The following is a 10,867-nucleotide window of genomic DNA, read 5'->3' as shown; positions in this document are numbered from 1 at the left end:
CCATTGGAATGTTGATATGGTTGCATTGAATCTGCAGATCGCTTTGGGTAGTATTGACATTTTAACAATGTTAATTTTTCTGATCCACAAACATGGGATATCTCTCCATTTTTTGTGTCCTCTTGGATTTCTTTCATCACAGTCTTGTAGTTTCCAGTATACAGATCTCTCACTACTGTAGTTATATTTATTCTTAAGAATTTTTCTGCTATTGTAAAAATAATTGTTTTCCCTATTTCTCAATAAACATTTTTTGAAAGAACACATACAAATGACAAACAGGTACATGAAAAAAATTCTCCCCATCATTAATCATCAGGAATAAAATCAAAACCACAATGAGATAAATCTCAAACCTGTTAGAATTGCTATCACCAAAAAGACAAGAGATGCCAAATGTTGATGGGGATAGGGGGAAAAGCAAACCATTGTGCACTGGTGGTATAAATGTAAATTTGTGCAGCCACTGTGGAAAACAGTATAGAGGTTCCACAAATAATTAAAAATTGAACTACCATATGATCCAGCAATCCTACTTCTGGGGATATATACAATGGAAATGAAATCACTATCATGAAAAGATATCTACACCCCCATGTTCATGACAGTATTATTTATAATAGCCAAGATAGTCTGTCAATGGATGAATGGATAAAAAAGATGTGCTATATATACACAATGGAATATTATTCAGCAGTGAGGAAGAAAAAATTCCTGCTATTTGCAGCAACATTGATGGACCTTCAACGCATTATGCAAAGCAACGTAAGAGATTCACAAATACTGTATGATATCATTTATATGTGGAAACTAAGAAGCTGAACTCATGGAATTGTGGTTTCCAGGGACTTGGGGGTGGGGAAAACGGAAATGTTGGTCAAAGTGTACAAACTCCCAGTTGTAAAATGATTACATTCTGGGAGCTAATGTATAGCATAGTGATTATAGTTCACAATATTGTATTGTTTATGTGACAGATGCTAAGAGAGCATATCTTACATATTCTTACCACAAAAATACATAATTATGTGACATGATTGAGATTTTAGTGAATACTAAGGTAATCATTTTGCAACATGTGTATCAAATCAATGTGTATATACCTTAAAGTATACAGTGTTATATGTCAATTATATCTCAATAAAGCTAAAAAAACCTTTTTTCTACTTTACATATTTCAATCACTCTCCTTTTCTACACACACAGACATACACACATACAGAGGAGACCACACACATAATAGGTAGAAGGCCTAAAATACGTAAGACCACCCTGATTATTAATAGCATCTCCTTATTAATTTGATCAAGTCACTTTCTGTAATTTTCTGAGTGAAATTAATTTTCCTTCTGGTGTGGTCATAAATTCTCCCTACTCCTTCAAACACTTTATCTCTCTTCAAGAGATAAAGGTACCTTGTGACTTTTATTTTATGGTAAGTCCTTCCTAATTTATGGGCCTCTCTCCAATCCAATCTTTTTCTCTTTTGTTTTAAAACATGAGAGTTTACTTCAATACTCAAGAGTTTGGGGTCCTATGCAAATTTTCAGTTGAGGAAAATGGGACATCTCATTGTTTTGCTACCGAAAACTTTTATAATTGAGTTAAACTTTATTAATTACAATTGCATGCATTTCTGTTTGTGGCTTTTCCTTTAGGAGCTGGTAAAACTAGGAAAAGACAGCAACAGCAGAGATATAATGTGCATAGGATGAGCGAAGATCATAGAAAAGTAACGCAGAGACAAAACATTACTAGAAATCAGAATAACACAACACTATGTTTAGGCAAAAAGAAGTTATTTTGTTGTTTTTTATTTTCAGTTATTCCAATTTCAGTAAAAATTTAAAAAAAAGAAAATTATTTATTTGGGTGCATGCATCAGGGAAATAAACAGTGCATTTCAGAATTGAGATGAATCAAGACTTTGTTTATAAATCTGAACAAAGAGGGGAGATCTGAAGGCTCTGGATCTCTCTGATGAAAAGCTATTTTTTATGATTACTGAGCTGCTTCTATTTTGTTATTTACCTATGATGTGTTCTTAATGTGCAACTGAGTTTTAGGTTCTGTGTACATGGCTAAAAATTATAGAAAGGCAAAAATTTTCCAATGAAAGTTTTATACAATATTCTCTATAACAGTTTAAATATATTGTGTGAGTGATTGATGTGGAAGTTTTATTGTTGATGAATGCTCCCATGTAAAAGAATGAACAAATATTTCTTTAATTTCCAATCCCACATTCATTGTATTTTTTTCTCAATCTCTTCTTCTCAATGATTCTTGATTATTCTCCAACTTTCAATTTTTAAAAAATATCCTCTGCTATTTTGTCCTTTAATGCTTCTATCTTATTCTGTATTTGCCTCCTTCCAATTATCTTTCTTTGCCCGAGTGTTGATCTTGCATTTGAGATAGAAATATCCTCATTACTTCCAAATTTCCTCGGAGAGAATCCAGATTTTGTAGAACATAAAGCTTATATAATCCGGGGTAAGGGAACTCTTTAAGAAATGTTATGTAAATTTATCATACCCAGGCAGAGCTTCGAAAGAAACCAGGGCAAGTGAAGGGCCCCGGAATTTGAGTTTATGGTAAATCTTCCCATTATTATCAATCCATTCCAGACCTGTTTTTACTTTCCATTGATTTCTCATTATATATTTTCTGGAGAACAAAATATAACAGAGATTTGCCTACCATCGTTTAGTACCTGATTTTCACCAACTATGAGACAGCCAGTTGTGTAAAGAAGCAGCTGTGGATTTGGTAGACACTCTCAGAGATAAAATTCTTATCAATGTATACCAGTCAATGAACAAAATTGAAATTAGGTGAGATTCTGAGCTAAGCAGGCAATTGTTTAGCAATACAATTTTCACATTGAAAGAGAAGTTGATGAAGACAAAGAGGTACAGCTATGGAGTTGACTTATAGGAAACCAGTTTTGCATTTCTTATGATAAAAAACAACATATAAATGCAAAAGGAATTTTGGAAGCAGTTGTCAATAGTGAGTTAAGAGATATATCAACTTATTTATTTATAAGTTGTTCATCTTTAACACTCTTATGCAAACTACTAGAGAAGCAATATGAAGTGATAAAAAAACTCAGACTTTGAATTTAAATTTACCTCAATGAAAACCTTGGTGCGACACTAGCTGTGAGATTGTAACAATGCTGAGCTTCTGTTGCATCAAATATGAGATATAAAGTGGAGAATGACAAGGTTACTGTGAGGATTCGTTATAATATTGGTGTGTATACAGAAATAAAACTGGATAAATCATAGCCATCATTTTCATTATCATTAAATATGTATGTTTATATTATATAATATATGCTAGGTATATAATATATACATGTAATGGATACAATTGGCATTTAAATAGAAATTGGAGCCCTGACTGGTGGGTTGGGTGTCATCTTGCAAACTGTAAGTTCGCCAGTTTGATTCCCAGTCAGGGCACATGCTTGGGTTGTAGCTAGGTTCCCAGTTGGGGCATGAGAGAGGCAACTGATGGATGTTTCTCTTGCACATCAATGTTCCTCTCCCTCACTTTCTTCCTCCCTTCCCCCTCTCTAAAAGTAAATAAATAAAATCCTTAAGAAAAATTAAAAGAGAAATTAAAGATTAAATGTGTACAAAGGTCTATATTTAAGATAGAACAATATATATATTATTTAAATGCTTTTCACTGTGATCTTTTATGCCCAAAGGATTTGTCCAAGAGGATTTTGCATTTATTATTATTGTTATAATTATTGTAAATTGTTGCGGATTAACAAATATCTTTCATTTAGTTCCTCCATTCCAAACCTTGAACCACAAAAGCACAACCTATCACTTTTTCCTTTAAAAGTAGCATATAAACAACTGTAAACTAAGCTGATACTCCTGTTAAGTATTTACATTTATAGAAAACGTTATCAGCGTAATCATTTTTTTCCATCCCCATAAACATTTTTCTATCTAAAGCCATAAACCTGCTAGATCAAAAACTTAGTTGGACTAGATGAGGTCAAAGGAGAATTTATTAGAAATCATATTAGGAGACAGTCTGAACCAAAGGACAGTTAGTACCTCAGTCATTAAGACATGTGGAAGTGAGAGATCTGTGGAGAATCATTTCTCAACACAAGCCAAACTCATGAAGTTGCCTCAAGACATTTTCAATCTTTATCTTACTACAAATGAATAATTTTATAGATGTAGTATTAATTTTTAAAATCATGGTGTAATTTTCATGCCAAACATTCGACCTTTTAAAACTATACAGTTCCCTGAGGTTTGACAAATACATACCCTCATTTAGAACACCATCTGCCGGAGAGAGGTCAACTCCCCCCAGCGGCCGTCCTGACACCTAGTGTTAGTTTCCGGCTCATCCGTTGCTCACCCTCACCTGCCAAGAGCGGGAGGGGGCTCCTGGTGCCTTGGCCAAAGCCCGTGGCTCCCTCCTGCCCTCTGCACAATGCTGCCTCGCTGGTTCAGGGCCAGGCTCCGAAGTGGACTATGCTGTTTATCGAGTTGAGGCCACATTACGAGTCAGCTGATTTCCATAATTCATCCCCGTACCTCACAGGAGCTCTGGGCAAGCACTAGTCTCTTGGGCTTCTCTTGGTAGTCAGACATTTAAGGCAGGTTTGCCCACTGATAAGCACCAGCTGCCGCCTGGGAATGCTCTGAAAGCAGAAGCCACGTCTCCAGTTTTCAGACCGTGCAGGCCCTCTTGGGTCAGAGGCGTGTCTCTGCTGTGGTGCTCCATCTCAGCCAGCCACCCTGCAGCCCTGGGGCTCTGGTCTCAGGAGGTGGCTCTGATGGAAACCTATGGGAAGCCCTGGCTGGTGGGGACCTGAGGTGGGGAAGCAGCTCACTCTGGTCTGCAGGAGCCCCTGATCCTGGCCGGTTGCTGAGCTAAGCACACCTCTCACAGCACAAAGGGCCTCATGCTGCTTTCTCCAAATGTTGTGTTGCATTTTTCTGTTTCTAATTTAATATATGAATTGAGGGGGAAAAAAACCCCACTATCCCAATTAACTTAATGACCATTTCTATCATTCCAGAAATTTCTCTTTGCAATTCTAAGAAGTCTCCTAATCTAGACAGAGGCAAACTCTGTTCTTATTTTTCATCATCACATGTTTTCCTGTTCTAGAAATTCATGAAAAAGGAAGCATACAGTATGTAATTTTTGTACCTGATCTCTTTTGATCAACATTGTGTTTTTGAGACTCTGCTACATTGTTGTGACCATCAGAAGCTGAAATCCTTTCATACACTTTCAGCAGTGCATTAAATAAACATAGTAAAATATTGATAAATATTTGAATTGTTCCCAAGTTCTAGAATGGTTAAAGCTGTTAGGAACATCTTGTCACATATATTCTTGTTGCTATTGTTTTTTATTTCTCTTGGTTCTCTAAGAATCCAGTTAGCAGGTTAATATGTTTCCAAATGGTTATTGCAATTTTTCTTTTGTTTTCTTTTATGTTGTGACTAAGAAACTTCCAGTATTTTCAAAGGAAATGCATACCAGTGGATCAAGAGTCTCTCTCACACATTGTTGTTGAAAGTTTAAAAGGGAATAAGTAATATGGAGGTAAATTGGGCAATCCCTAACAAAATTACATGTTTTTGCATACTATTTTATATTTGTGAACATGTAACCTTAGATTCCTAGAAATGTGATTAGGTTGAAGGAAAAAAGGTTTACGAAGAAATCGGGAGACTTAGCCTACCTTAAATCAGGACTTGCTCTAAAGCTTTAATAATTAAAATTATATGATATTAGTACAAGATTTATGCAATGTTGGCCAGGAAATCAAGATTGAGACTTGGAAGGACAATGGAAGAATTAGGAAAGATCATCAAGAGCAAAGAAATGTCATTGGAGACCAAAGCTAAGATCATCCACACCCTGTGTTCACAATTACTATGTACATATGTACAGTAAAGAGGGTTGATAGGAAAAAATGGGTTGACCTGAAATATGATGTTGAAGGAGGGCTCTATGGATATTCTGGACTACCAGAAAGAACAATTGGTAGGTCCTAAACCAAATTAAAATGGAAATATTGCTGGTGGCAAAAATGACACACCCTAAGCTGTCCTACTTTGGGCATGTCATGAGAAGGTAGGATTCTTTGGAAAGGAAAATAGTGCTGGGAAAAATAAAAGGCAGCAGGGAAAAGGGGGTCCAAATATGAAATGAACTGATTCCATAAAAGAATCCATATGCATGAGTGTACAGGAGCTAAGCAGAGCCGTTGAGGACAGGACATTGCGGTTATCACTCATTCATAGGGTTGCCAAGGGTTGAAGCTCACCAATGGCAGGTAGCAAAACAACGTTGGTACAGACTTCTATATGTAAAAGAATATATATATTCTAAAATATATTTCTCTATATATAAAATACTGATCACAAAAATGACCAGTATGGGTCAGCTGATTTATGACAAAGATTGCACTTTATCCATGGGGACATAATGACTTCAAAAATGTTGTTGAGAGAATAGGGAATTTATATGAGATAAAAGTAAATTTAACCCCTATCTCATATACACAAAAAGTCAATTTCAGGTATAGTAAAGACTGAAATAGGAAAAACAGTTTAAAATATTTAAAAGATACATTTGAAAATGTTATTTAGGTCATCATGATATATTAAGACATAAACACATAAATCATAATGGAAATATTAGTAAATACAACTACGTTACCTTAAGTTCTGTTCATCATAAAGAAAGGAAAATATAATTCATAAACTGGGTTGGACAGTTGCAAAGTATATAACAGACATTAATGTCTACACTATATATTTTAAAAATGAAAACAGAAACTATTCATTAGAAAAATAAGTCAAGAACAGTTATTTTATAGATGGAAACTCTATTACATATGATGAGATACTTAATTTCATTAATAATAATGAAATAAAACTTACGGTCACAATTCAGGACCATTTTAGACTCATCCAATGCTCAAAAATGGAGAAAATATACTACATACAAGAGTAGACAAGGATAAGCTGCTGTTGAGAATGCATATTAGTTATCCTTAGGTTCTCCTGAAAGTATCAGAAAACCTAAACCATCAGTGGCTTAACTTAAATGGTGACTATTCCCCTCTCACATTAACATGAAATGTTTATCACTAATATGGAGTTCTACTAACATCTGGGGTCCAGATCCAGGCCCCCTTTTTTTGTTTGTTTGTTGTTTGTTCCCAAGGCACTGTTATTCCCTCATGATCTAAGATTCTTCCCCTTCCAGAAATCTTATCTTCACTCTACAAAAGAAAAGAATGAGAACGATGAAGGCGTATACTTTTTCTTTCAAGACTGCATACCACCTCTGTTTACGTTCTACTGGTCAGAACTCAGCCACTGAGCTGAAAGGGAGACTGGGCAATAGGTATTGAATATCCTTACTAGTCTCTTTTACAGACAGAAAAATTTTACTGTCATTTTAGAAAATAATTTTTATATTATCTGATAAATGGAAGAAGCGTAAATCTTACAAACAAAAAATTAACACTCCTAGGTATATACCCTAGAGACACATGTTTACAAAGAGACATGAACAAGGGTGTTCAAAGCAGCATTTCTAGGAAAAGGGAAAAAAGCCAAAATATCCATACGTCCATTAACTGAAGGACAGATTGTCGCATGTTTAGAGGAATACTGTAAAGGACAGAGGAAATTTAGAAATATAATATTGAGCAAAAAATGCATGTTATAGAAAAATATAGTCTTTCAGTGGTTATTCCATAATTGCTGTACTATGCAGAGTGTGTCTGTAGTTTTAAGATGTTATCTCCCAATTGGATTCACATAGACCTCGGACTTGGCTAGAAACTGCTACTTGGTTTGAGCTTTGGTCTCAGAATTTGGAAAGCTCAAATGCTAAATGTCTACTTCATTGTTGTCTCTGTCATACTTGAGTGGGATTTGATCAAGAAATTACCTGCTTACTTTATTCTCAACAGTGTAACAATCAGCAGTACACACAAGATATCATCCAGATTTAATTTTAACATTTAAATAATTGCTTTCAAAGATAGGCTCCCATAATAAATAAAACTTGAAGCAAACATCTGAAGTGTTTTATGTATTGAAATTCTTTCATCCAGTTGATGTATAAGTTCACATATACTTTTGGAAGAGTAAATTTAATGATGATAATGAATGACACACAAAAACAGTTAAAATTTTTCATATTGTTATAAAAGGAAATGGATTGCCATTCTGATCATGAAAGGAGCACTAGCTAGAAAACTATAGAGGACACTACATCCTGTTTGAGCCAACAAATGTGTATTTAAATTTAAATAATCAATTCCAGGAAGAATAACAAAGATTGTTTTACATTGTTTGGCAGACTTACATTCGTAAAGAGATAAGCTTTATGAACACCTTTAGGTGTATTTGTTTAATATCAATTGGGCCATGTACCCTGAAAGTTAAAGTCCCATTTCAAAAGTTTTCTTATCTTGAAAGGATGAAATAAAAGCAGAATGCTAAATCTGTCACCCCAAGTTTCCCCAAGAAAAACTCCAAAACTATGTACCACACATAGTACAGAATAAAAAGGTGAAAAAGAAGAAAGTATGAAGTGCGCCTCCAGAAATGCTTGTTGAAAGTAAGTACGTAGCATCGCAAATGGACAGTAGAATGATTGCTGGAGCTCTCCTGAAGTTCACCCTGCTTAAAAGCTACAAAATTTTAGTTGCAATTTTATAGTAATAAGTAGTTTTAAAATGACATTTTAGATTTATTCTTACAGCTCAGAGGTTCATTTTATGTCACTGACAAAACCTTGTTTATAACTTTTGCTCATTTGGCATTTAGCAAAGATGTGTACTCAGGGCCTTCTATTTTCTAAATGTTATTAAGGCCCACTGCCTGGGCTTCCCTCTTAAAGGACACTTAGAAACAAAACATCTTTTCTATCTTTGATACTTGCCTTGCCTGAGTCTAAGTTCTTAAGTATATTTCTCTATCAGCCTAATCAATTCTTATTCCTTTAGTTTTGCTTTATTTTCTTACTGTACCTGTGAAAATAAGTCTGAAGTATAGATATCAAAGTACTCTAGATCTCCCTTGACTACTTCAATAAATTTCATTCTCTAAGACAGAGTATTCTAGGTACATGTATTTTTGTCCTCTAAATTTTTGGTATTCTAATTTCATTCAGATGTTTCTTTAACAAAAAACAAAAACAAAAACAAAAACAAAAAAAATAAAAACACATACACCCATTGTCTTTACTTTAAATCTCTTCTTCTTTCACATTGTTCATTAACAGAATTGACCATCCTTTTCTAGGTGAAAACACAGTCTGGGTCTTTGAGCACTGAAGCCTTGGTCCAAATTTATGTCATTAATAAATCCAGGTCTTATCTGAAATGATGTGGTAAGGTCTTGGGCTGGAACATATGGAAAAGTCATTTATTTTCAAAAGATTGAACTATTTGTTTTTTTTCCCCTTAGCCCTCAAAATAGTTCTAGATTTAATGCACAGCATTGTGATTATAGTTAACTATGCTGCATTATATACTTGAAATTCCTAAGAGCCTCGATCTTAAATGTTCTCACCACCAAAAGAAAGAAAGAAGAAAGAAGGAAAGAAAATCATGTGATATGATGGAGATGTTAGCTAAGAATAACATATTGCAAGATATAGATGTGTTTAATTAACATGTTGCACATCTCAAATTTACACAATGTTATATGTCAGTTATATTTCAATTTTCAAAAAAAATGCAACATTTATATTAACCTGAGAAAACAGAAAATTTTTCCTTTCTTTTCCCTTTTACCTAATGCACAAATGCTTAGAAAGCTCAAACACTTGGAAAGCTCATCTTGTTTTGATACAGTTTGATACAGGTCCTAACTAGTACTAAATGGCTTTCTCCTTTGATCATTTAATCCTTGTGTCAGCAGACCCTGCTTGGTTAAAAGCTAAGCCAGTATGGGTCAAGGTAAGGGCAGCCAGAGTCCCTTATTTGTTATGCTTACTGAGGCCTAGCCTGCTTGATCCAGTTAACAACCTACTGCAATATAACCTGCTGCAACTCTCTCAGATCAAAATACCATTTGACGTATAAAAGCATTGAAATCTGATGCCTCCTGCCCAGGCTGTACCAGAAGTGTCATTTTTTTTTCCCCCAAATATCAGATCAAGATTTCCAGCCAAAGATCCAAGATGTTGGAAAATAGAGAGACGATGAATAGAATCCCTATTCCCTGCACTCAAGTTACAAACTAATTGAGGGATGACTTGTTGGGAAATCCCTCCCACCCACCCCACAAAAAAATCAAAAGGAAATTAATCAAAGTACAGCCTTATTACTGATAAGGATGAATTGGTGGCAGCTATAGAGGGGTTTGTAAAATTTTCTGTGAATTAGATGATCTTAACCGTACAGGGTCATAAAGAAGCTCAGATATGGCCCAGCCCAACACACACACACGATCCTGAAGGGCCTGAAACTGTAAAACTCCTAGAAGAAAATATTGGGGGAGAGGTCCTTGATGCCGGTATGGAATGGCTTTTAAGATCTGAAACTAAAAGCACAGGACATAAAAGCAAAAATAAAAAAAGGGAGACTGTGTCACACCTAAAAAGTTTCTGCATATCAAAGGAAACAATAAACAAAATGAAAAGTCAACCTACAGGACAGGAGAAAATATTTACAAACTATGTATGAAACTAAGGGTTAACATTATTCATTTCAATAGCTAGGAATAATACAAAACGAACAACAAATAAATAATCCAATTTAAAAACTGGTAAAGAACGTGAATAGATATTTTTCCAGACATGCAAATGGCCAATAGGTGCTCAACTTCAT

Source organism: Pteronotus mesoamericanus, unplaced genomic scaffold, assembly GCF_021234165.1.
Source record: "Pteronotus mesoamericanus isolate MK-2021 breed Mesoamerican mustached bat unplaced genomic scaffold, CSHL_Meso_final contig_173, whole genome shotgun sequence".
Lineage (NCBI taxonomy): Eukaryota > Metazoa > Chordata > Mammalia > Chiroptera > Mormoopidae > Pteronotus > Pteronotus mesoamericanus.
Note: the sequence above shows the minus strand (reverse complement) of the source record.